Source organism: Lepidochelys kempii, chromosome 3 (genome assembly GCF_965140265.1).
Source record: "Lepidochelys kempii isolate rLepKem1 chromosome 3, rLepKem1.hap2, whole genome shotgun sequence".
Taxonomy (NCBI): domain Eukaryota; kingdom Metazoa; phylum Chordata; order Testudines; family Cheloniidae; genus Lepidochelys; species Lepidochelys kempii.
In genome coordinates, this window is record NC_133258.1 from 132,343,227 (window position 1) to 132,370,742 (window position 27,516).

General features: G+C 40.9%; 1 protein-coding gene across 13 annotated transcripts in view; it reads right to left on the reverse strand.

Annotated features, from left to right (window-relative positions):
* Window positions 1–27,516, reverse strand: part of SIPA1L2 (signal induced proliferation associated 1 like 2) — a 238,396-nt gene that overhangs the window by 164,752 nt on the left and 46,128 nt on the right. For 10 of the 13 annotated variants that reach the window (XM_073338089.1, XM_073338096.1, XM_073338095.1 and 7 more), the window contains exon 2: window positions 16,377–16,451. The exons of 1 other annotated variant lie outside the window; for it this stretch is intronic. The gene's annotated coding sequence lies outside the window, so the exon portion shown is untranslated. Of the gene's footprint in view, window positions 1–6,261; window positions 6,399–16,376; window positions 16,452–21,454; window positions 21,513–27,516 lie in introns of those variants that run through there. 2 more of the 13 variants (XM_073338085.1, XM_073338086.1) reach the window with 2 other exon arrangements.

Below are 27,516 nucleotides of genomic sequence, written 5' to 3' on the forward strand. Positions count from 1 at the left end.
GCCTCATTCTTCACTGTAAGTCCCAGCTACTTTTCTCCTTCAGTGTTCTCTCCTCTCTAAGTCCCTGCTTTTCCTCCACTCCCTTCTTCCCTATATTTCCTTTTTTAAGTTTCTCTCCCTCTGTTCTTTCTTTTCTTCCTCAATATTCCCTTGCAATATTGCCCATGAATCTTTTCTATTTTGTACAGGTTCCTATACTGTGGCATCCAAGCACCTTCAAGCAGTACATTAAGCAACATGACTAGCATCTGCCACATGAGGTTCCTACCTTATTTTCCCCCATCCATCTTCCCAGGAGTCAGGGGCGAGGAAAATTGTGTGAATCTTTAAAAAAGTATGCTGTGTTACATGTTTATTTTATTTATTTTTCTTTAAGAATAAAAAAGGGCCCATACACAGACTCATGATTCAATCTCTCTACCTCTCTTCAAAAGCCTGGTGTAACAGACAGGCCCTGCAACGTGTCCTGAAAGTGGAAAAATCTTGGCTATTCTAAACAAGAAACAGTAGGGTGTTTCAGAGTTGCTGGGCCCTTATGGAGAACACCCTGCCAGCCACACCGCTCTCTATTACTTTGCAAAAGTGATTGCAGCTATTAGCCCTGCTACTATTCCAAAGGGATAGCAGCACAGTACGAAAAGGGAAAAAACATACCACCACTATTTTGGATCCTGTATCTGACAAAAAACATTAATATGGATTTGGCAACTTCAAATGGTATTTCCACTTCAAATATCTCCTTCGTTTATCCAGATGGTAATCTGTTAAGATAGGAAATATGGAGAGTACAATGCAGAGGTGGGCAAACTGTGGCCCGCAGACCACATCCAGTCTGCGGGACCCTCCTGCCCGGCCCCTGAGCGCCTGGCCCAGGAGGCTCGCCTCCGGCCCCTCCCCTGCTGTCCCCTTTCTCCACAGCCTCTGCTCACTGCACTGTCGATGCAATGCTCCAAGCAGTGGGGCTCTGAGCTCCTGGGGCACCGCAGCTGCAGAGCCCAGCCTGACCCGGTGCTCTGTGCTGCGTGGTACATGGCTGGCTCCAGCCAGGTGGCACGGCTGCCTGTCCTGGTGCAGTCACGCCGCCAGCGCTCCAGATAGCGCGGTAAGGGGGCAGGGAGGGTTGCATAGAGGGCAGGGGAGTTCACGGGGTGGTCAGGGGCCAAGGGTGTGGATAGGAGTCAGGGCAGTCAGAAAGGAGAGGAGGGGTTGGATGGGGCAGCGGGGGGGCAGTCAGGGGCAGGGGTTCCCAGGTTGGTCAGGGGACAGGGCACAGGAGGGGTGGATCCCAGGGGGCAGTCAGGAAGAAGAGGGGTTGGATGGGGCGGCAGGGGGCAGTTAGGAGTGGGGAGTCCGGGGGGTGGGGGTCAGGGAGAAGAGGTGGTTGGATGAGGTAGGCGTCCCAGGGGGGCAGTCAGGAATGAGAGAAGGGGTTGGATGGAGTGGCGGAGGGTCAGGGGACAGAGAGCGGTGGATGGGGGTGGGGAGGAGTGGTGTGGATGAGGCAGGGGTCCTGGGGAGCCATCAGGGAACAGGGGGGTTGGATAGGGCAGGAGTCTGGGGGGAGGGGCTGTCGGATAAGGGGCAGGGGCACAGCCTCCCCTAACCGGCCCTCCATACAATTTCGGAAACCCGATGGAGGACCTCAGGCCAAAAAGTTTGCCCGCCCCTGGCGTAATGGCTCTGAGGCAATATTTCGCTACTTTTTGTGCAGAATTACCAAAGTGGAATGCACTTAACTTTTAAGCTCCTACTTTGGAGTAGAAATTAAATGGAAATATTAACCTTAGCTTTTAAACATTTCAGCACTTCTGAAACCATTATTAGGATGGCAAAACTGGTTGAATCATCTTTAAGTTCAGACATTCAGATATTACTGTGTGAAAAGCTTACATATCAAAGCGCCGATGTAAGTTTAGCAAGTGTAATGTATGTCTGGGGCAAAATGATAAAACCCTATCAAGGAAATAACTTAATTAAGTATTCATGATCAAAGTAATTTATGAATTCAAGAACTCATCCGCAAGATGAAATGTGGATTCTGTATTACTTAGGCATATCTTACTGGAAAATTGAGTTTACTAAAGAAACAATGCTCTAACTGGAATTCTCTTTTCCTTACTGAAGCATTTGAAAATGGCTCGGAGCAAGAGAGAGCTAACTACTATTCCATTCAGGACAATTCCTCCAGTGATCAAAGGAAAATGTGGCTATATCTGCAAGGATATAATAAGGAGTAGCAAACTAGATTCAAACTGGTGGTCTTCTTTGCAGAAAGGAGTTTTTAAAAGGTACGCCCAAAATGGTGCCTTTCAGGTAATAAACCTGCCCTTACCAATTTTTGCTGATTTAACAATCACATCTGAGATTTTAAGAAATTCCCAGTTGCAGGAAAAAAAAACATACACAAATGGGAAACCAACCAGGCACTAAATTATGATTTTACCACTAACTTCCTTTAGGGGGCAGCACACTGGTGCTCAGGAACTACAAAGGAGAGGAATTATGCCTCAAAGAAATAGTTCCTTCCTGCTCCTCTTTTGCTCCAAGAGCACAGTAGTTTCCTATTAATCCCTATAAGCAGCAATTACTGTTGCCCAGCTACATTACCTCAGCTGCACTTGCTGACTTATTAGGGGGTGAAACCAAAGCTCATCCACTTCCCATCCATCTGTTTGAGGAGGAGTTTAGTTAAGTATCGATTAAATAGGTGGTTTAAGGTTGACAACAGTGCTAAGAGGTTATTAGAACTGCCTTTCTAATTAGACAAGAAAAATTCCAGATTAAGTTAAAAGTGGCCTGCAGAGAAACAACTGCTGTCTACTATTTACTCCTGAGTGACACTATTATGCAGTTCTTTTTAATTTAGCTTTCAAACAGAAATCGTGGAGTTGAACGAATGATACTTGTCCAAACTGATTAATCATTTTTCATTTCAATAACCTTAAGACTTTTAAACAGATATCAGTGCCAATATTTATGATCTTCCATCTGGCCTGGAAAAATTGAGAATGATTATTAAAATGTTTTCATATAAACAATTTTACGTGATCCACTGGTATGTGATCAATAGCTCCGACACTCATAATTCATCAACATTTGCCCATGTGCTTCAAACTGGGGCCAGTATAATAATGCAAGACAATATGCATGGAACAGACTTGGATAACAGGAAACTAGTAACACACTGTGCTTCAGCCCAACAAGAAAGGCATTATTTCCACTGAACTCTATGCAAGCCCTAGAGATAGCTCTGAAGTAACTGGGAAACAGCACATAGTAACATTAAAATTTGAGAAAATCAGCTTTTTGGAAAACTGCAGAAGTAAAGTAGAAGTGCAGAAAAGAGTATCCAGAACAGAAAGGGAGTATAAGGTAGTCAACGTCTTCCTATCCTGAAACAGTCGGCCAAAAGGTGGACTCACGGGACAAATCTACTACAGGGAGTTGAGTGTTATCACAAAGTTATATTTTCTATTCATAGAAACCTAAACTGACAGACAGCATTCTGCTGGTCAGATATGCAATTTACCTGCTGAATAAGCAGTGCCAATCTAGGTCTGCTTTCTATTATTTGTGTTGCGATATCACCCAAAGGTTCCCATCACATAATGTACACGTACACAAGTAGATTTAAGTCAATATCCTGAAGAGTTTACAATTTAATTTGACAACAAGACATAAATTTTCACAAAGAAAAGGAGGGAGAAAAAAGGACAATGAAAATAAGATCACATAGTTATGTGGTTTAGTTATTGCACAATTTGATAGTTCTAAATAAAAAAAACAATAAAATCATTCATTGAAAGTAAAACTGCTCCACCACCTAGCCTAGATTCTTGCACATATTACAGCAGAAGTGGATCTTGAGACAGGAACTGAAGATGAGGGTAATAACATTCTATGCACAAAGGGCAGAATGGAAAGGTGTGTAGTACTGGGAGAAAAATGAGCGTGCAATACTGGCATCATTGGAAGAGCAATATGAAAACAGACAAGAACGGGAAGCTGTGAAGGACCTTAAAGGTGAAGAAGAAAAGCTTAAAATATTATGAAGTAGGGAACAGAGCCAAGGGAGGGATTCAAACTGGAAGGTGGCTTGGTAAGAGAGTCAAGTCTGGAAAAAATTGTCTGTATTTTAAAAAGTCTTTAAGGAGTGTGCAAGGGAGTTTGTTCAAGGGAGATCACAACAATTGAGACAGGTGATAGTGAGGAGCTTAACAAAATTTTAGTTGTGCAAAATTATGGACATGGTGTAGAAGAGGAGGGAGGGTCAGGTCAAAGACGACCCTCGGACTATGTGTCTCAGTTCCAGGGACAAAACTGTTGTTGTAAAGAACAACAGAATGCAGTCATGGGGAGGGTTTGAGAGGAAGCATATGGCATCTAATTTTGGCCACGTTACAGTTAACTATGTTGTGACATCCAGGATGTGAGGTCAGGAAGAAAGGTAGAAATACAAGATGAAATGGATAGACAAGTAAGGAGATAGTACATAAGTGTGGGTAAGGCAAGAAATGAATACCTTCAGAGTACATGTGACTGGAGGACGGCAATTTGGCAGCAACTTTTGAAATTTATTTTTGTTCAGTGTTGGAACCAAAATGTTTTCACACAGAACATTCACAAAAAGAATGAGTGTGTGTGTCCCCATCGTTAGAGTACTGGCCTGGGATGTTGTGGGAGACACAGGCAGAACAGGGATTTGAACCTAACTCAGAGTAGAGTTTTCATCCAAAATCACTTCACATTAGGCACAGTGGGGACTTGAATATGGGACTCTCACATCCCAGTGCCCTAACTGCCATATTAGAGAGTATGTGAGAAAGTCTCTCAGTCTCAAACCTTATCAATGAAACATACATCTCTGCAAAATATTTCCACATTTCATTAAAATTTCATTTCAACCAAAATGTTCCAGCCAGCTCGACTTCAGAGTGTATACTCTGCACAAGTCATCACATATGTGGTTAACTGGAAGAGACCTGTTTAGCATAAACAGGTATCAAACAAATATTTGATTCTGTTAATGAACAGGTTTCATATCACAGTTAAGTTACAAAAGGCAGACATCCATATCCACATAAAAACGATCAACAACTGAAGTGTGGATGGGTATACACGCAAAAGAACATACGTATACATACACACGCATCTCCTTTCTCCCCCATCCCGTTCTTCTCCACCCAGGGACATTTTTCTCACAGGAAGACAGTCACGCAGCTTTGAACTGTCAGATACGAGAAAAGCTTCTATCATGCTGTGAATCCTGGTAATATTGCAATTTTATAATGAACAGACTGGCATTTATCAGTGCTTTCCATAGTATTCTTCTAGGATGTACATCAGAAGTGCACAAACTACAGCCCGCCGGCCACATCCGGCCTGCGGGACCATCCTACCTGGCCCCCAAGCTCCCGGCCACAGAGGCTAGCCCCCAGCCCCTCCCCCACAGCCACACGGGGAGCACTCGCCTGCCGCTCCTGCTGGGCAGCGCGGCTTACACCCGCCGCCCACCTTCCAGGCTTTCTAATAAGCCAGTCCTGCTGCTCTGAGCGGCATGGTAAGGGGGCAGGGAGCGGGGGGAGGGGGCGGTTGGATAGGGGCAGGGTCCCGGGGGGGGGGGGGCAGTTAGTGGTAGGGGGTCCCAGAAGGGGGCAGTCAGGGGACAAGGAGCAGAGGGGGTTGGATGGATTGGGGGCTCTAAGGGAGGCAGTCACGGGGAGGGAGCCAGGCTGTTTGGGGAGGCACAGCCTTCCCTACCCGGCCCTCCATACCATTTCACAACCCTGATGTGGCCCTCGGGCCAAAAAGTTTGCCCACCCCTGATGTACGTGCTTCACTGTAAGCTTTATTTCTGTAAACTGGCCAATACTTTAAAAAAAAAAAAAGTATAGTTAAGCTTTGTTGAACAGCATATCTAGGGGGATTGCTGGAATGGATGCTTTGAGAGAAAATAAAAACTATGTTGGGGAAGCAGAGCAAGGAGATAATAGTATGAGTAAAGGCCAAAGAGAAGGAGACAGTTTTCATCCAAACCCATATAGTTAAGGGGTACAAGGAGACAGTACACTGCTAGTGGTAATAAAGGCACTCAAAATAATCAAATTAGAATATTCGATCTAATTTATTCAATCTAGTTTAGGAGTAAATTAGCCATCAAATAATCTGTAAGAAGATAAAGAAGCTTTGCATGGGATTAGACAGTTGAACAAGTATAACGACTGCTACACTTATTCCAGAGTAATGTATTACAACCATTACCCTTCACACCATCACTTTTTTTCTCCCCTCTGACCATTGTGGATGTACATTCTCTACAACAGACGTGACAGGTTATGATTATCTGTGAGGGATGGTAGGGTTCTGTATTGATATTCATCATTTCTGAGATTAAAAGCCTAAAGGGAAACAGAGAAGGAGAAAAGGCTTAATGTTTCTGTCCCGGGGACAACAGTATTGTATTATGCATACAAGCCCATTAAAATGGAGTGAGCTAAGAGTCCTTCAACCGCACAAGTCTTGGAGAATGAAAGCCATTAAGTTTGTGACCCACAACCAGAGGGTGAAGCTTACCTGAAGGCCATGGCCATGAAGGCCATTAATTCAATTAAGTTACAAGAATTCTTCATTCACCACCAAAGGGGTAGATCCAAACAAGAAATAATTTTAAACTAACTAGTCAGGAATGCATTGACAGAGGGTCACCCAGTTTGCTTGGAGCTCCCCACAGAAAGGAGGAGCAAGAAGATCTAAGGAAAGAAGTATGGTACCCATGTGATCAAACTGTTTTCTCCAAAATTCCAAGATGTCACAACCTACACACACACACACACACACACACACACACACACACCCCTACCTAAATCCTATGTGACCTTGTGCAAATCACAGTCTCTCTGTCTCTCCAGCACATTTGCTGGAATTTTACTTATGAGAAATATTTCTGCAGGGTCGTCCTAAAAATGGGTACCTTTGTTCATTCTCATATTACAGCTCCTACTTAAGACTAAATCTCCTTAGACCAAAAGGAAGATAAGAGTTGCTTTATTTAAAAAAGTTATTTGTACATAGAGCACTTCATACACTCAGTATCATAACAGTGTTGATGTGTATATAAATTCTTACATTTTGTTTCAGAAACACGATCCCTGTTATACATATCTTGTGTTTTCCCTAGACTTGCAGCTGCTGCATTGGGAAGTATAATATTGTTCCTCTGCGTATCATGGCTGTATTTTGCTTATGTGTACCCAAGTATTACTTTAGCATATTGACAAAATGGACATTTTCAACAATGATTTCATATTAAATTTGTGTAGAACAGCTAGTTGTGATGTGCATAACATTCATAGTAAGATACACTATGCATGAAATGTTTTGTTTCTTGTTAATATGCACATGCAAACAAAAATAAAGCAAGGAGGTTCCAGATCAAAATTATGTTAACATTTAATAAAATATTTGGCATCTGAATTTGCAAAGCTTGGCATAAACCTTTATATTTTCAACAAAATTACAGCACAGAGTCATTTCAAAGGATATTTTCCACCATAAAAAAACCCCCACAAGCAGCAGTATATAAAATATAAATGAAAGCTTGACAAATTAAAGTTTGCTTTAATTTCTACTGCATCACTTTGTTAACCTTAGGTATGAAGATTCAGCTCCAACAACTCACCACTGATGTAATAATCCCATGCAGAACACAAAATAATTTGACAGAACAGGATTTCACTCTAATTCCACCATCAGTGCCAACACCTCTAACCACTTCAAATTTTTATGTTTGCATACACTAACATGTTCCTCAAAGAAATAAAGGGAACACCCTTAAGCTAATTTCTACCATGTAGTGTAAAGAACACTGTCTCAAGGTCAACCTGTATCAATAAAGAGAAAATTTATTAGAGACACAAGATTACCTTGCTAAATCTAGGTTTCAGAGTAACAGCCGTGTTAGTCTGTAATCGCAAAAAGAAAAGGAGTACTTATGCTCAAATAAATTGGTTAGTCTCTAAGGTGCCACAAATACTCCTTTTCTTTTTGCTAAATCTAGAGTACCATAAATCCTGGCTGCCCACAAAACTGAGTTAGCTGAAATGCATACAGCTGTTATATAATCCACAGTCTTCCTCCTCTTCAAAGCTACCAACTGCCAAATGTAACCTAATAATTAGCATATGTAAGGTGAAAGAGAGAGACCATAACATCAGTTTATCTGCTTCATAGAATATCAATTGTTTCGAAACAAACCTACAGCCTGCTATGACCACAGTAATGCCAAATAAATGGATACTGAAAAGGAACATACAGCATGGTCTGCAGGAATCCACCCACTTAAAAATGCTAAATTCTAAAATGAGTAAAAAGCATTTATAAAGAAAACCTACCCTTCCAGAAAACTATTCTTGCAGGGTGGGACACATGTAAAGGAGTTAATTTTCAAATCACATGTAATTTCTAAGCATGATATGCTGCAGAAAAATTCAATATAGCTAGCAATCAGAAAATGAAGTGAAATTTCTTAGAACTATACTTTGAAAGCAATTAATAAAGGAAAGCCAAAAGTAGAAGTAGATTGACAGTTCAAATGTCACCCAAACTTAATTGGCATCAATCACTAACAATGATAATGAAGATCCCTTTTCTAGGACCTTCAAGAGAGCATTGACAAAAGGCAGGATTTCATAAAGAGAAAGCTAAATCCTCCCAGCCTCTAGTAAGCTTGCTAGTTATTGACATACTTGGCAAGAAATGGCAAAAAGTGATAATACCTGCTCCAGCCCACCTCTCCGAGCAAGAATATCTGTCAAAAATATTTACAAACTGAGTTTATATTCTAGTGCAACGATGCTTTAGGCAGCTCTGGATCCCCAGCTTCTGTTGGTATGCAGTTTTCCCCTGTCCCCCCCGCATGCAAAGTAGTTAATCTTGCTTGCTTTAAGGAGGTCAGAGAAGATTAAATAAAGAAAAAAGGAATTGGAAGATTTCAAAGAATGATTCCTCTGCCTCCGCATCACCTTTTCTTCCACTCACTCAAGCTCTGAGAGAACAACTGTCGACATAATCAAAACAGTTTAAGATTATATAGGGGCATGAAGAGACCTGGCATCTTAAAAAAAAAGTTGACCGCAGAATATGCAATTCATTCAGACGTGAAAAAAAAAAATCACAGTATCGGGCTCTGGGTCAGGTTACTAGTCTAAATGACAAACAGGGAAAAAAGCTGAATTCCATCAGCTATAGATGAAACTGAGATGGTATAAACTATTAAGCACTGTTCACAGTAAATCAATGCTTACCTCATTGATTTGGAGGGCTCTTAACAAGAGTAGATGAAGTACTTGTGGGACTGCTATTTTTGAAACCAGACACTGTTCCCTCCCCCTTTGCAAACAGACAGGGCGCAGAGCGTGCTGGGTTAATAACCAGTCCAGGTCAGCTTCCAAGAGATTATTTTAAACTGTCTGCATTTTTTAGATAGGGACTGGATGCAACAGGCTACCCAAGAAAAGACCAAATATAACAAAAGGTCATCTATATCGTATTATCAATATTTTAGGACTAAAATTTATTGAAGACAAATGCTTAGACATTTTCTGTAGGCAATGTAAACACTCTAGAAAGCAGAAAATTTAAGGAGACATATTATACTCTAGCAGTGTTATAGTTACTCCATCCAGTCTCACCACGACAAGATGTTACCCAACCTAATGAAACTTCTCAGTTAAACTAAGGAGCCACAGCCTGCAAAAGTTACCTACCTACCTGAAGGCTCAGCTTACTAGTCAGGGTGAAAGATACCTGGGCCGCCACCACTCAAAGTCCCCTGTAGTTTGAAGGATTAAATATTAAATAAAAATAAGACAACTGTGTTATTAAAACACAATCAAGTTTTTATACAATCTTTTAAAAATATGAAATTTGTGCTTAGCTTTTGTTCCATCTCCTCTCTTTCTGACTACACTCTAGTTTCAATTTCCTTTCTTGTGAAGTGTCTTTTCCTATATCATTTTCAGTTCATCTCCACTCATTTACGTCTACTTTTCACCCCATATTATGTGTTCTATTTTCTACCATATATATTTAGGGGGAAATTGGAGACAAAGAAAAGTCTGTCTCTCTCAATGGCGTAACTTTCTTTTCTAATTTGTGCCCCCAACTCACCACATACCATTCCGGCACCAAGTAGAAGAAACCTCCAAGAATACATTATTGTGCCAGTCTTCAGTTCTATCCTCAGGTGCCTGAAGTAATTAATTATCTCAGATATTTCACTGATATTTGTTCACATAATTACAATCAAACAAAAAATCCCCTTCAATTAATATAACTCATTGCAATAGTTATCCAACACTTAAAAAAACAGTATACCACCCTTTTACTTGGATCTGGATCACAGATATCTTGGAATCACTGTTCAGAATGTCTTGTTTTTCTTCTTTCTTTATGGGGACACCCACCCCTTCACTCTTTTTTCTCATCACTGATCTGTATACTCAAAAAGATAAAGGAGTACTTGTGGCACCTTAGAGACAAACAAATTTATTTGAGCATAAACTTTCGTGAGCTACAGCTCACTTCACCATTTTATGCATCCGATGAAGTGAGCTGTAGCTCACAGAAGCTTATGCTCAAATAAATGTGTTAGTTTCTAAGGTGCCACAAGTACTCCTGTTCTTTTTGCGGATACAGACTAACACGGCTGCTACTCTGAAACCTGATCTGTATACTGTTCACCTCCAATCTGTTCTCAGTCTGCACCTGCAGTTCATCTGCAGTGTCCTCCCCATAGGCAAAATACATAATATCAAGGACTCGGCTGAAGGGCTTTATAGATGTTTGGCTACCAGGAAGAGTAGTAAGAAAAGCAAAGGACTTCTTTGCTCCTCAATAGCCATTATTTCCATTGTTTCCAATTGTGATGTCTTAACCAGTTCCTTATGTTTCATTCACCTGTGCTTCCTCAGTTTCTCCTCCTGATTACAACTTCCACTCTACTGTGTGTCTTTTCTTCTGCTATTAATTATTTGTACCATGGTAGCGTGAAGGAATCCCAATCATGGACCAGGATGTCACTGTACAAACAGTTCCTGCCCCTATTGAAAGAAAACTAGGCTGCTCTTGATATAAAAGTGTCGCCCTCTTGTTATTCATTTAGGAAAATGAACATAGTACAACTTTCATACTTCATTACTTTGGGTCCTTTAATATCTATTCATATATCAGTTTCTCTGAGGTCATCTCTTAACTTGTTGGGAAATTCTTCTCTTAGACCTCTTATTTAGTAACAGAATTAGGCCTTTATGTCCAAAAAAAGCTTCAACAATGGTGATTTCAATACATATGTATGAGTCCAAAGTTTAAACCATTCTACTTAGTGAAATTAAATTTTTGAATAATCGGAATTGCTTTATCTTGACCACAAAACTCTTTCAAAACTGGCCAAAATATTAATGAAATAAAAAGATTGTTTAAAAAAAAACATTTTTTATTTCTGATGTACATGCTTGCGGGCGAAGGGGAGGGGCAGTGTTCACAAAGAAACAGGGAAAAGAAAACTTATGAAAACAGGAAAGTGCTATTGTCAATACTACAGAAATTGTCAGGATGACTCAGAAGCAGATATAGTACCTAAAATGATATAACTAGATTTCAAGCCTACACTCCCCCTTTAATACAAAATATGAGTATTCGTTTAGAAGAAGAGGGGAGGGAGAGTGGAAAGGGCTCAGAAGTTTATTTCAATGACTGCCAAGAGTGAAAAAGAGGAAACAAATGCAAAAATTGGAGACTTAACTTTTGAGACACTTCAATGCTAAGGAGAAGATGGGGAGACCCTCATAGATTGATACAAACACATATATTCTAAAAATGTCAGCAATTTGTTTTCTCCCTCACTCCTAAAATAAACTGTAAGGTTGTGGTCCACCTATCTGAACCACTGTTTAGTCTCAAGTCTACATGTTTTATACCATTTGTCTTTGATTTTCTTACAAACTTGATATATTTTTGGCCTTAGACTGCTCTTGGGCTATTCAGTCATCCATTCTCAAACATAAAAGCTGGGAATTCTCCCCTGTCTCCTTCTGATAGTCTAAACGAGTTAAGAATCAGGGGAAGGCAAAACTTTGCCTCCTCTACTAAAAGCAGAGGGAAAACTGTTCTCCATCCCCCAGCACTCAGGAAATTCTGTTCTACTAGAACCATACTTCTCTGTCCCCATTTTCTCTTCTCTTTCTCACATGGTCTGTTAAAATACAAGAGATTTTATTGTCACTCTTTTGGAATAACCTGCATAAAATTTGTGAGTACTGCACTACTTCAAACTCATACAGATAAAACATACAGTACTTGATAATGTGGTATCTCAGATTTAATATTATACATAGATACATACACACATACAAGTCACAGAATGTGTGTATTACATGTTTTAAAAACAATCTACAGCAGATGTTCTACTAAACCATCAAGAAAGTAATAGACAAAATGTAGGAAGTTTAAGTGACTTAGTATATATCAGCATTGTATGCTCAAGTAAGTTTTATACAAATACACAAAATGTATAAATTCCATTTGCTTGGTATTCTCAGGTCAAAACTTCAAATTTCCAACAAATCCAGTCCTGAAGAGAAACTGTAATACCATTACATCTGTAACTTTGCTAGGATCGTGACACGTTATCATTTCAGTTAATCTCTCTATGCATCATAGATTTTTTTAAGAGAATGTTAAGTGACAAAATTTATCCCCAGTGTACTGTACTGTAAGCCCCAGGGAAGTCAAAGGAATTACAATGGGGAAAAGTGAAAAGTTTTTCCATATATTCCCATAAGGAAATATTTGCCAAAGAAGAAGTGCTTATTCAGGGGAGAAAGACACATGGGAGTACACTTTAATGAAGCAGTCATTTTTCTATTGTGCTGCAGGGAGCATTTGATGACCAGATGGTAATCAGATACTGTGTTCAGCCAGCATGAAGTACAGTACTACTTAACGAGGGCCGTGTGCTAGAGTTATAAAACAACCCATTGCACTGGATTTGGACCAGATCAAGAAGTTTATACAGTAAGAGGCCACAAAAATAAAGTGATCAACTTTAATTCCTTTCATAGCAAATATCAGCCTGTCTCAATTCTTTGGCAAGTGCAGTTGCCTAAGATTTTGCAGAGGCAGTCTAATTAGCTCTTATAAAGAGCTCCATTTTTCAGCATCCTGGTGCTGCTTTCAATTTTTGGTCATGTTAGTTCTTTTCCAAGGAATAGTCACTTATCCCAACTGAAGATCTGCAAAGTCACCAAAATTATAATTTGATTTTTGACTTAGCCAGCACACTAGGAATGCAATCATTCTTCACTATAATGAGATTTGGCAATCATGCCTCATAAAACTACTGCACTCATATATTTACAATCTCTAATAAAGGCAAGCTGCCAAATTACAAATTTCAACAAGAGCTAAGTTCTACCTGTGCCTGTAGTTACACAATCAGATGACTCCATTTGGTGTTTTAACCACACCCATCAAAACTTCAGTCAGAGTTGTTCAGCATTAAGAAAACAGTAGTTAGAAGCAACTGTTTATTATACCAAATCTTAAGCGCTCAAGTTTAAAAGTACATCATATTGGGTTGCCAGGCATCCAGTTTTCAGCCCCTAGGTGCAGGGGCAGCCAGGAAGGCTCTGCGCGTTGCCCCTGCCCTGAGTGCTGGATCTGCAGCTCTCATTGGCCATGAACCACAACCAGTGGGAGCTTTGGGAGGGGCACCTGCGGATGGGGGCAGTGTCCGGAGCCCTCTGGTTGCCCCACCACCTAGGAGCCAGAGGGACATGCTAGCCACTTCCAGGAGCTGCCTGAGGTAAGCGCTGCCCAGAGCCCACATCCCAAACCCTCTCCCACTCCCCAAACCACCACCCCAGCTCGGAACCCTCTCCCGCACCCAAACTCCTTCCTGCACCCCAACCTCTTACCCCAGCTGAGAGCCCCCTCCCACACCCTGAACCCCTCATTTTAGTCCCACCCTGGAGCCCACAACTCCAGCCCAGAGCCTGTACCCCCTCCCATACCCCAATCCCCTGCCCCAGCCTGGAGCCCCTACCTGTGCCCCAAACCCATCATCCCCAGCCCCACCCCAGATCCTGCTCCCCCAGCTGGAGCCCTCGCTTCCTCCCATACCCCAACCCTCTTCCCCAGCCGGGTGAAAATGAGTAGTAAGTAAAAGGGGCAAAAGCGAGTAACGGAGGGGGCATGCAGTGAGCAGGGGTGGTGCCTCAAAGAAGGGGTGGGGCAAGAGTGTTCAGTTTTCTGCAGTCAGAAAGTTGGCAACCCTAACATCATATGAAAGGCAAAGAATAATATTAAGATTAAAATAAATAGGAGAAAATTCTAGTTTGACAAAATTGAAGAAATGCAAAGGACTCTGAGATAGACATAGATATGGCTGTATCACACTCACGCAAAACATTATGTCATCTTCTTTTGTAATATCCTCATATTTGTAATACCCTCTTCGAAGCTTGAAGATGAAGCATCTTCCTTACCACTTTTCTTCTTTTCCAGTTAGCAAAGAAGCATTTCCTTGTTCATGGTCTATCATTAGCATCAGCACTACTTCAACAGTTAGCTCCTAACAAAGGAAGCACTAGGCCATATAAGATTGTTTTTGGCATTCAAATGAAAATAGTGGCTCTCGAATTTGTTAGCTGAAAATTAAAAAAGCCATTGATATCAATGAGCAGAGGGGGCTTGAACCTTGCAGGATCTGGCCATGTGAAATGAATTTTGAAGACTGGTATTTCTGATTCTTTAAAGTATGGTTCTACTCTACAAGGTTACCATGAGTGATGTACTGAAGGGAGCTCCCAGGGACCCTTTCTTAAATCTCTTCCACCGAGTAGAATGGAAAGTTAAGATGATTTCCCTGTCTCCTTTGGAGTTCACACCTTCCCTGCTTACTGTTAAGTCATCTCTACAGGATTTATCCCTGTGGCTCAAAAATACTTCTGGATTTTTTTTGCCTTTGAGTTGACCAGAATATTGGAGTAAAGTAACAAAATCTCTGTGGAAAACACCAGCAATCCCCAAAATGAACACTATTATATAACTATCAATACTCCGAATATATTTTTTGGAAATTTTTATAACAAGTGCTGCTGCTTAATATACGTTCACCCAGTGTCACGTCCTCCCTCATTGGCTATGTTTTTGAGAGTTTTTGTTTAGACAGGAAGAAAAATTATTAGATTTCACAGTCTTTCCTCCTTCCTCCCTACAAGTGCCCCCCCCCCCACACACACACACACAGGGTTTAAATCACAAGGAAATTTTTTTTGTAGGAGCCTCTTATGAAAGCACCGACAGCCCATTACTGACTATTCTGCGAACAGTGCTTTTACTCCACAGATCAGTTCCTTGTGTATTCTGAATGTCTTATCAACTAATGGTAATAAGTAAAGTATGTTTCCACTACTTACTACCCCATTAGTACTCAGAATCCAAATCTGGTAATACTAAGAAAGCCAGAGCTGGATTGTTCTCTCTGAGGCATAAACAGGATGGTTTACTAAGCTCCCGGTACATTAGTGTGATTCTGTGGAAAACAATGACACTGCACAGGTGTCACTGAGGCCATTTCTTGCAATGATACATGAAAAGAAAAGAACCCAGCTTAACTTTCAAAATCCAACTGAGTCTTCAGTGCTGGCTGCTAGAAAACCATTTTTATTTGCAAAACCAAGGACATCTCATAAGAAAGTCATCGAGTGAGAATAATTTCAGGATATTTCAATTTTTTTTAAGCAGTCACTTTTAGAGTATGATAGAACTATATATTAAGCCTTACCTAATCAAATGATGACAGTTTAAAGACTAGCCAAGAATGGTTTTAACTTCTTGAGTAACAAAACAAAAAAAACAAAAAACTTTTAATCATTCATTTAATTTTATAGCTGTCTTCTTTACTTAACAGGGAAGAGAATTAAAGAATCTACCAACAAATTTTATAACTCAAAACAAACTTCTGTTTATAGCTTAGTAAGTCAAAAATTAGACCAATGGCCAAACTTTCCAAAACTACAGCCTCAGGTTCCAAGTGCAAAAAAAAAAAAAAAAAAAAAAAAAATCAAAATCTATTTGCACATTCAAGTTGGTTACTTGCATGCACAAATTTGTATTTGCATGCACAGATGTAGATGCATGTGTGCATCCATTTCTTTTGTGGAGACTTTAGCTTTAAAAGGCGATGAATATATTTTTAAAAGGCGACTAAGGGTTTTCCAAACAAATTTAAAATTAGATTGAAGCATGCTACAACATTCATTTAGATAGCCTGGTTGTGAAATCACTACCCTCAACAGATTAACAGGTATGCTTACCTTTGGTTATAAGGGTTCCAAAAGTATGCCTTCTCACTTCCCTGTTTACAGATACTGGGAACAATGAAGAGGAGCCTGGAAGTCAAATGAGAAATCCTTATTTTAAATATGAAGGTTCCCTAAACATGTATATTATCAATAGCAGGTATACATAAAAATCAGTATTCTATATCTTAAACCAGGGGTTCTCAAACTTTATTGCACTATGACCCCTGCTGACAACAAAAATTGCTGCATGACCCAGGAAGGGGGGTGGGGAACCAGAGACTGGGCCCACCCAAGCCCCGCCACCCGGGCGGGGCGGGCCAAAGCCAAAGCCCAGGGGCTTCAGCCCCAGGCGGAGGGCGGGGTTTCTAACCTGAGCTCAGAGCAGTGGTGCTCGGGCTTCAGCTTCAGCCCTGGGCCCAAAATCTAACGCTAGCCTTGGCAACTCCATTAAAACAGGGTCATGACCCACTTTGGAGTCCTGACCCACAGTTTGAGAACCGCCGTCTAACTATTTAACATAGAACAATAATCTACATACACAAATATGGAAATATAGCACTGAACGGTGAGAAATCAGTACAACTGTTTCATATCCTATATAATTTATGGCTACAACCTCTTGGGTGTAATTAATATGCTAAAATATGTGGTAATTATTCCTGCCTACAAAATGTTGAGGTATTTAACTTTGATTCCTGGAGCCAAAAAGCAATTTCTTGAGATATTAATGAAGAAAATCCACATTCTGTACATTCCAGTGCCTAGACGTACAGTACTAGGAATGAATATTCTATATGAAAGCAGCTAGAACAAGAAAATTTTACATAGGTCTGTCTAGCTGATCAACACAGATGTGGAATACAAACTAACATTCCCTAAAAGGTGGCTGGACCCTTTCTAATCTATATCTGTATTAACAGAATTGCAATACAGACATTTAATGTGCTCCCTAGATATTAAAAATACTTTTACATGCAGTTTTACACCTATATAGTTGAAAACACAGCAGGAACAGATGCGGTTGCCTATACTAAATTATCAGTGCAGGATTAAAAGAAACACCACTGACATATTTTATAGAATAGTGAACATAATTAAATGTCTTATTTACTAAAAATCCATCCAAGCAGGGTACATAAAGCCTCCTAATCAGAAGTCTACTGCATTTAGATATGGCAGACAGTAGTTGTATGTATATACTAGGAAGAACAAAATATCATCTGAGGGTCAGTGGCAGTCTCCAGTTGCCTTTTCCCTAAAGCATAGTTTACACTTAAAAGTTTGCCAGAATAGCTATTCCAGCAAAACCCTCCTAGTACAGACAGTTTTATGCCATCAAAAAAGTGTTTTTTTCCCCTTATAGCTTATACCAGTTGAGTGAGAAAAAAAAACTCAGCTATATTGGGAAAAGTACTTTTTGTCAGCTTAACTGTGTCTACACTGGGGATTTTGTGACAAAGGAATAGTGCAAAAGTAAAACCCTTGACCTTAAAGGAAAAAAAAAGCACACCCCTTTCCCTTGATGGCAAATGTTTTAATGTAGACTAGGCCTAAATGAAGTTTGAGGATCAAAAGCAGGTAGTTTTCTGTTCGTTCCTTTAGAATCTCTGATAAATTCTAATGTAACCCATGCCTGTTTGGTGTAGTAGTCTGTCTCCTTCTAGTGGCATCTAGGCCATCTAGAGATTTAGGAGTCTGCTACCGTCTTGGCTAATAGCCATGTGGATTTTAACTCATGCAGTAGAGGCTCATACACTAAAACTTCAGAAGTCCTAGGTTCAATCCCGCTTGCTGATTACCGGGATCTGTTGGCGTTCTATTAACACGCAGAAGCATGAAAGAAAGACCATGAGAAGTACGTTAAAAAGAGTAACTTTGTCCAAAAAATGTGTAGAGTAAAACGTGAAAAATAGATGTTGCCAAGTTTTAAACAACGCTGGTATATATCAGACTATATAGGAAAAAGTAGGACTGACTGTCAAAATCAGTTCTCTCATCTATAATTTGCTCATAGAATGAATCCACTTCTCTGGAATGAAGTCTAAACTCATGGGTATTTCTGTCCAGTACAGCAGAATGGCGGCAAAATTCCTCGGAATTCCCTGCTACTGTGTTTGCTATTCCAATTACACACAGTCCAGTCAAACTTTCCAAACTAGATTATTACAGTGTAAACTGAACATACATATATACATAAAAGCATGGTATTAATATCAGTGTAACATATGTAACTTCTTGTCCCAATTTAAATAAAGAATAAGCTAAGTATACATAAAACATGTGATAAGCATAGGGAGGATCTGTCCAAACTGGTAAGAGAAATCAAAATCAGAGGGAAGAAAACTAATTCCGCAATACAATTCACTGCTCCCAGAAATTACAATTCATGGGAAATAGCAACCAGTGACCATCACCCAATCACCGTATAGGGAGAGTAACAAAAGTGAACACATGTGTCATTACAAATAAAGAAAACGTCAGTGTGAGTCAAACAAACAAACAAAAAAAGACCACTGAGAAACCCTCTCAAAATAGAACAAGGACTCCTTGTGGCACCTTAGAGACTAAAATTTATTTAGGAATAAGCTTTCGTGGGCTAGAACCACTTCATCAGATGCATGGAGTGGAAAATACAGTAGCGGGGTGTGTGTATGTGTACACACACACACATAGTACATGAAAAGATGGGAGTTGGCTTACCAAGTGGGGGTCATCTTTTCATGTACTATGTGTGTGTACACATACACACACCCCGCTACTGTATTTTCCACTCCATGCATCTGATGAAGTGGGTTCTAGCCCACAAAAACTTATGCCCAAATACATTCGTTAGTCTCTAAGGTGTCACAAGGGCTCCTCATTGTTTTTGCTGACACAGACTAACATGGCTACCACTCTGAAACCTCTCAAAATAGAATTAACCTGAGACTAAAAAGATATTATAAACTCTGTTCAATTAGCTTTGAATTCAGAAGTTATTTTCCCAGAAAAAACAGCTGTATCTCTATACATACAGTATACAAATATATTATTTAATAGAAATCTTCATCTTAAAATACATTGGGAGCAGTTTAAAAAATGTTACTAAAAATTTGTTTCCAAAACAATATAGCAACATAATTTTGCAATGCTTAAAAAAGCATAGATGACCACAAAGCAGTGTTGCAAACTCTCACAATTGTATCATAAGTCTTGCAGTGCTTGATGTTTCTCTGAAAGCCCCAGATCTTAGAGGCATGTGATTACATGAGAATCTCAGCTTTTGCCTTTTTTTGTTATTGTTTTGGGTAAGTCCCTAGCCCTCATAGTTGTGGAGAAAAAGCATGAAAACATGACTTGAATTTACTCTAAAGGCTCAGATGCCAGAAGGCTAAGATAGAATCCTTTTTTATTTTAATTGTATGATTTTCAAGCCAATTTTTTTTTTTTTAGCCCTGACTCATTGATTTCTAAATGTTTCAGGCTAGCAAGTTTCCTCCTTCCCACATGATACGTTGAATTTTTTCCATGCAGTGCATACTTCTAGAATGTGCCCCAAATCTCAAAGGGGGCTCCTAGATTGCTGATTTATGTGCTAGAAAATGGCAATCAATCATCTGGTGAAGTGGTATTTAGAAGATTATGTAGCTTTTTATGAGACTGCCAACCAGAAGACAATCATTAGACTTTCTCCACAGGTTAGAATATTTTTATCTAAAACTCATCCAGAAATACTTCCTGAGAAAGAGTTTGACTGAAAAGAAAAGGAATTAACTACTTTAGATGAAGCTTATTGTTCCACAACCATTTTAGGACTGGTCTACAGAATCCCTTACTCAGAATGTTAATAAACACCTACAAATGAAATAAAAGAACCATCACTTGCTTAAAACTTCCCATCTTAGGCTATGTATATACTAAACAGCTTTTCGCAACATGGCTGTTCTGCTACAGCCGTGCCACTACAAGGCGCAGAGTGTAGCTGCCGTTTGTCAGCAGGAGAACTCTCTCCTGCCGACAAAAAACTTTCACCCCCAAAGAGCAGAGATAACATGGTCGGACACCTGTCGACAAAGCACTGTTCACACCAGCGCTTGTCGACAAAACTTGTGTGTTTCGGAGGGGCGTTTTTTAACACCTCAATGACGGAAAATTGTGTCTTTCACTTGCCAGTGTAGACAAAGCCTAGGGGAAAACCCCGAGAAAGGCCTACAGAGTTAGAAACTAGGCAGAAAACATGGCTGGATGACTTCTTGAAAGTAATTTTAAGACTGTTTGTAGCAGAACATCCTGAATCCCCAGGTTGCGTTAAACATACTTGCTGTAGAACCACAACTACAAAGTGAAAAACAGCAGGATTCAACAAAAGAACAACACATAAGAGGATAGGGTGCATGGCATATAGGTTGAGATTTGAACAAAACAAACTCCTACCTTTTCAGACCTTAAGAAAATGCCCTTTATATAGAAGTCTAGAATAACTTTAATGGGGGAATTAAGAGGCATAAAGTTTCAGCAACAGCACCACTGGGGTCCGTTCATCAAACATGTCAGGAGACTGCATAGTTTCAGTTTCCAAAATCAAAAACCCAGCCCCCACCACTTTTGTCCCTTTTCACTGGTTTGGGTAGAAATACTCGGGAGTTAGGATTTCTGCCCAGAGCAGTGGAACCATCGTGTGGGGAAAGGGACTCATTCTTACCATAATACATTGCTTCGTAAAATATAGTCCAATTTATATTTTGGTAGCCTTATGCTAGAATTTAAGCATTTCTGGCTTTTAGCTATATTTTAAGCAAGCTGCTCTTTAGTGTCTTCACTGCCATAATTCGAATGATATTTTTTTGGTGTTTTTCCTATGTGCAACTATTAAATGCCTTGGACGTTTAATAAGACATGGAGTAGAAGAATGGACATAAAAAGTAGAATTATTACAATAGATTTCCACTTTAAAATATTATGGTAGAAAAATGCTTAACTAAAAATTTCACCTTGTCAAGGACTATATCTACTCCATGCATGCCTGTGTTATACCTGTTTATTTTACTGTTTGAACTTTTTATTACTGTCTGCACTTCCAAATTAATGTATCTTCAAGAAAGTCTGCTTACTTTATAATGCATATTGCTTCATCATCAGAATTCAAAGCTAGTAAGTCCACAGTCTTTGCTGGTGATAATGATGGCGGGTGCCACGGAGGATACAAAAGAGACAGAATGAAAATCAAATGATTAATGATAGATTTAAGTTATACAGTTGGCTGCGAGGAAAAATAAAAAAACATGGTTTAACTTGTAAATTGAACTTTGACAAACTCACGGATGAAGAATTACTACTACATTTCTAACCAGAATCACATTTAATATATTTTATGAGTCATGACAAACTAAGGAAAGCATACTCCATGTACTTTAAGCCATTATTTGGGGAAAATCTGACTATGGCTTTTTTTCTGTAGTGAAGGAGACTATATTTCAAAGGTTGCCAGCTGGAAAGCGGGCCCTGCAAAGCAATCTGAGACAAGAAGACACATTTTCAAGGTGGTTTTACTATTACATAAAGTATTGAGATACTCGTGCTCTACAAATTCCTAGTTTTTATTTTAAAAATGCACTATCTACAGCTAATCAAGTTCTTAAAACACAAATGTAGTGGTTGGGGACAGATCCTGACAGGGGCTGAATACCCAACAACTCCTTTGATTTCAACAGTTAACATGGGTTGCTCGGAATCTCTCTCAAAGTCAGGGCTGAAATGATTACATGTATTTCGCTGCTAATTTCCCCTCAGAAAGGTAAGCTTCATTTAACTTGCAATATCCCGAACACAATGGGCTGATCTCTGTAAAAGGCACTTTTCCTTCCTTTCATACAGAAAACATCCTGTAAACAATCTATTTCCATGCTGTTAACGGATTGCTTTTGTTTATTGGCAGGAAAGGCACTAGCAAGCAGCAGTGAGAGCTAGAAAGTTTTGTTTCATTTCCTAGTGTGCAGGTGTTTTATACAAGGCATCTATTGTAATTCTTCAAGTTTAGTTTCAGAGAAAAAAACATGCTGCTTCTTTCCAAAGCAAAGACCAAGAACAACAGAGCAACAGAATTAACGAAAGAGCAGTATGCTTCAGTGTGAAGCAAAACAGAAGTATACAGCAACCATACCATACACAAGACCAACAAGTTTTCCTATTTTATTGGCCAACTGAGACAAAAAGGGAAGAGAAAGAGAAAAGAAAAATGGAGTAAAAAATATGGAATCACAAGACAAGTGCAGAACACCATCTGATCAGTCACTTTTATTGCATCTATTCTCAGACCCCAACATTTGTGCGCTAATTGGCTCTTTAGTTCCCAATTCTGCAACTGCCTCCAGCAGGTAGACTCCTGTGTAGGGTTGCCAACTTTCTAGTCACACGAAACTGAACACTTGCCCAGCTCCACCTCTGAGGCCCCTTCCCCACCCCTTCGGAGGCCCCGCCCCTGCTCACTCCACCCCCTTCCCCCTGTCGCTCATTTGCCCCACACTCACTCATTTGCTCATTTTCATCAGGCTGGGGCAGAGGGTTGGGGGGGTGGGGTTGAGGGCTCCAGTGTGGGGCCAGGGATGATGGATTTGGGGTGAGGAGGGGGATCCAGGCTGGGGCTCAAGGGTTCGGAGTGCTGGAGGGGGCTCTGGGCTGAGGCAGGTGGTTGGAGTGCGGGGGGGGGGGGGGGGAATGGGGTGAGGGCTCTGGGGTACAGGAGGACGTTCCAGGCTGGAATCGAGGAGTTTGGAGGGGAGGGGACAGGGGATTGGGATGCGGGGGGGGATTGGGATGCAGGATCCAGGCAGCGCTTACCTCAAGCAGCTCCCAGAAGCAGCAGCATCTTCTGGCTCTGGCTCCTACACGGAGGTATGGCCAGGTGGCTCTGCGCACTGCCCCATCCGCCGGTGTTGCCCCTGCAGCTAGTTCCCATTGGCTGCGGTTCCCAGCCAATGGGAACTGCAGAGCCAGCACTTGGGACAGGGGGCCGGAGGAGTGGGATATACTGCTGCTTCCTGGAGCTGTGTAGCGCCTCACTGCGCTGCCGACTGAACTTTTAACAGCCTGGCCAGCAGTGCTGACTGGAGCCGCCACAGTCCTTTTCGACCAGGTGTTCTAGTCAAAAACTGGACACCTGGCAACTACTCCTGTGCCTATCCACAGGCAGTGTCAGGACTACGGCCTAGTCTACAATACAGTTAGGACGACATAAGGTAGCTTACATCAACCTAATTATGTCAGTATACACACTGCAGCCTTGTCCCACTGATGTAAGTGCCCTACCACACCAACAAAGTAAGTACACCTCCGCGAGAGGCAGAGCGCTTATGTTGGTGTAGTTACTTACATCGGCTCTTGGCTCTCTTATCAATTTACAGGCTGGCTGCCAACGGCTCCCCACTCCCAGCCGGGATGCTGCCCAGAGGCTCCCTGCTCAGGGAGACAAGAAGCCTGGATGTCTGCCCCTTCCCCTCAGCTCCAGGCTGGGAGGGATGAGGCGAGAAGCTTGGATGGCTGCTCCCCTCTCTCAACTGGTAGCAGGGAGCCAAGAGCCCGGGGGGCAGTTTGGCTCCTGGTGGGGAGCTGCTCAGAGCCCTGAGCCCTGGCTTTCAGCCTCCCCTCACCTACTGCTTTTCAGTTGGTGGAAGCGTTCCTGGTGAGGACATCACAGCCACCGCAGGAATTACTGCGGTGGCTCTAAGTTGACTGAACACAGGTTGACTTAGGGCTGTAGTGTAGATATGCCCTAAGGTTTTAAACTGTAAGCTCCTCAGGACAGAAACAGTGTCTGTTTGTAAAGCACTTTGTTTTGGGTATGATATAGACAATTAAGAATATTTAAGAGTTTCTTCCTTTTGTTAATAAAATCAGTGCCTCTGCATAGCATTAGGGGACAATGTATCGGATATAAAACCAACATCCAGACCACACGTGGTCACTAAAAATCTTATGGCACTTTAGTAGTTGTGTCAGTTCCTATATCCAGGCCAACTGGGTTGCCAACTGTCTAATCACACAAACCCAAACACCCTTACCCTGCCCCCGCCCCACTCCCTCCATCTCCCCCTCCCCCCACTCACTTGCTCTCCCCCACCTTCACTGGGCTGGGGAAGGGGGTTGGGGTGCAGGAGGGAGTGTAGGAGGGCGTGCAGGGTCAAGCTCTGGGAGGGAGTTTGGTGCTAGAGGGGACTCATGGCTGGGGCAGGGGGTTGGGGTGCGGGCTCTGGGAAGGAGTTTGAGTGCAGGAGGGGGCTTTGGGCTGGGGTAGGTGTGTAGGAGGGGGTGCAGGCTCTGGCCAGGAGGTGCTTACCTCCAGTGGCTTCTGGTCAGCGGCGCAGCGGGGCTAAGGCAGGCTTCCTGCCTGCCCTGGTGCCATGTCACTCCCGCAAGCACCGCCCCCGCAGCTACCATTGGCCGCAGTTCCAAAGCAGGGCAAGGGTGTTTGAGTTTGTGTGATTAGACAGTTGGCAACCCTACTGGCCAAATTCCACCTTGCGAAGTCAGACACAGTATAACTAAAACCCATCTTGAAATTTCCATTTAGAGATTTCTCTTGGTGTATCGTCCTAAACTGTTCCACCACTAAAATGATTAATAACCTTACTCACCCACCCAAATCCTATGATGTGCTAACATCAGTTGGTCACTTCATGCTAGGCAGTTACTTAAACGGAGTTTGCAAAATCCCAAGATACATTTATGTAACCTTTTATCATGATGTAAGATCATTATCAGAACCTTGCAATTCTCCATTGCCCAGGATTAGAGGGGAAAAAATACTTCTATATGTTTGTAATAAAAAGGAAAGTGCAACTAAAATAAAAGTTATTCTGTAATATGTTTACCTCTGTTAAAAAAAGATCTTGAAAGTTAACCCTATTACAAAAATCACTAAATCAAGTAATCTTAATTAAAGCATTTTTCATTTAACAAAATTCAAGTCATTATATTTTTTAAAAATCTCTTCCCTAAATAATTGAGTTTATTTGCTTATGTACATTTTTGAATTCGTAGTATTTGATTGTCCATGTGTATTTCACTTTGCATGATTTCCATGCACATTTGAGTTACTGTACATATACTAACATGACATATATGCCTGATCATTTACAAGAGTCTCTTCAGATCATCTTTTAAACTGCAACCTATTGCTATTTGTGCTTTGATTTTTCATTGAGTCACCATGCCCATTTTCCCCAGGGAAGCAATGCATTCTTGCAAAGCTGAACTGACATACATTACATGATCACTGAGCTGGCCAAGTAAATCATATCACTGAAGTCTGGCTACTTATAAAAGTAGTAAGAATTTGCTAATTGAAAGTGATTAGTTATATGCTGTACATGTAGTTGTATGTTAAAAACTGACAACCATTTAGTTTTTGTTTGCACAGTTGGTTGCTGAGTTTGGTTGTCTATAGAATCTGCTGAACTAGCAATAATTTTTATGAGTCCTTTCTATATTTTAGATAATGAAGTACACTCCGTAAATAGTGAAACTGACATAATATGTAGAGCACAATATATTGGTTAGTGAAACAACCTGGAGCAGACTGAAAGAAATAACATAAAGTGGTTGCCCTTTAGCCACACAGCAATTAAACTTCTGTGCGCTCAAATGCAACGTGCCTCTACCCATGGGGTACTTTTAGCACATTTCGAATGTAGAAACTTTTTTTTGCCAAGTTGCATGGTTTTATTGTACTTAATTTAATTATGGAAATAAAGTTAAAGTTTACTTTCCCATTTGATCAAGGAGGTGCAGAGGGTAGAGGAATTGTGCCTCATACTGAATGCATCAGTTGGATGCCAAAGAATCAATGGAAAGGATTTGCCCATCATTTTGGCTTGGGTCTCCTTACCATCCACAACAATAGATAATAAGAAACTATCATAATTTAGCTTCCAATTTCTTATCTTTTCTCCGGAATCCTCACCACTCATCTCTGTCATTGTTTAACACACCACCACCATCTCTGTCATTGTTTAACACACTTTCCTATTATGGAAGTTCTGTTCATTCCCTCCTTCCTCACATATGGATCATGTCCAGATCCTGTCACTTCTTCCTCCACAACACTTCTCTGATCTGTTTATTTTGTTTTGTCCACACAGATAAAAACGTAATCAAGATGTGAGAGGAGGGACTGAAACCACTTTTTTTTTTCTAGTGGATAGACTACTAGTCAGGGACTCAGGAGACCTGCGTTCAATACCTAGATTGCACCTTATACAACTCTGTGCCTAAATTTACCATCTGTAAAATGAAGATAATATTGTGAAAATAAAAATACACTAATGTTGTGAGGTGTTCTCGTGATAAAAACAGTAAGCACTAAGATAGAGAAGCAGACAAACTTCATATCTAGACTACCTAAAAAATACCTCCATGCTTTCTTCCATTCAGCATCATAGGCACAGCAAGCCTCTCCTAAATTGGCCCTCTTACTAAAACCCCTCAAGACCCATAATTAGCCTGACACCTACAAGAATTCATTTTATTTAAAAAACAAAAAAAAGAGTAACTTTACTCCAAGTTGTTCTCTTGTATTAGTAGGATCAATCTTATTGTTGATAACCCCCTCTCTCTCTCTCCCTCCTCCCCTCCCCTAATTGTCTTGCTACACCCTTTATGTAAAATATCAGTTTAAGAACCTTGGGGCCAGCACCATGCCTTTTTATTTGTGTTGCAAGACACTGCCCACACTCCTGGGTACTGTAAAATAAACTTTTAAATTATAAATAAGACCTATAAAGATCATCAAGAAATCAGAGTTCCTTTTACTGCATTAGCGGTTTCTTCAGTAATAATTTGCAGATGACAAAGTTTGGGGTGGGGTAAATAAGGAAGAGGACATGTCACTAACAGAGTGATCTAGATCTCCTGGTAAGCTGAGCACAAGCAAACAATATGCATAAAGTCATATCTAGGAACAAAAAATGTAAGCCATACTTACAGGGAAGCAGCAACCCTGTAAAGGACTTGGGGGGTGATGGTGGATAACTGGCTAAACATGAGCTCTCACTGTGACACTGACTGTAAGGGCTAATTGCAACCCTTGAATATATAAATAGGAGATTACCAAGTAGGAGTAGGGAGGTTATATTATCTCTATATCTGGTACCAGCACGACTACTACTGGAATACTGTG